Here is a 475-nt window from a genome sequence, read left to right as displayed (position 1 = left end):
CCAGCTCGGGGCCGGTTTGGCCCCCCCCCCCCGGCGCAGGGAGTTGGTCCTTCGTAAGAAACACAATTAATATGAACCAGAGAATCACAGAATCATTTAGGTTGAAAAAGACCTTTAAGATCAAGTCCCAGCATCTCCGGATGGATCCATCCGGGGAAGGATCCGGTCTCCGTCCCCGGCCGGAGGTTGGTGCCGCAGGTGGGGGTGTCCACCCGGACGCCGTCGCTGATTTGCCTCACCCGAGGGAGAGGGGTTTTAGACGCTCGAAGACCCCGAAGGTTTGCTTTGGAGGGAACGGGAGAAACGGCGGAGACTCTCCTCGTTAATTATCTCCTTCCTAAAACGAGGCGGACGAAGGCGGCAGCCCGGCCAGGTCTGATCACCAGAGACCCCCGGAGCCGGGGAGGGGGGGCTTGGCTGAGCCCCCGGGACGAGCAGCACCCGCAGGAGCCCGGCCAGGGACCGCCTGGCCACG

The sequence above is a fragment of the Aptenodytes forsteri genome, unplaced genomic scaffold (assembly GCF_000699145.1).
Source record: "Aptenodytes forsteri isolate BGI_AS27 unplaced genomic scaffold, ASM69914v1 Scaffold441, whole genome shotgun sequence".
NCBI classification, from domain to species: Eukaryota; Metazoa; Chordata; class Aves; order Sphenisciformes; family Spheniscidae; genus Aptenodytes; species Aptenodytes forsteri.
This window is presented reverse-complemented; position numbering follows the sequence as displayed.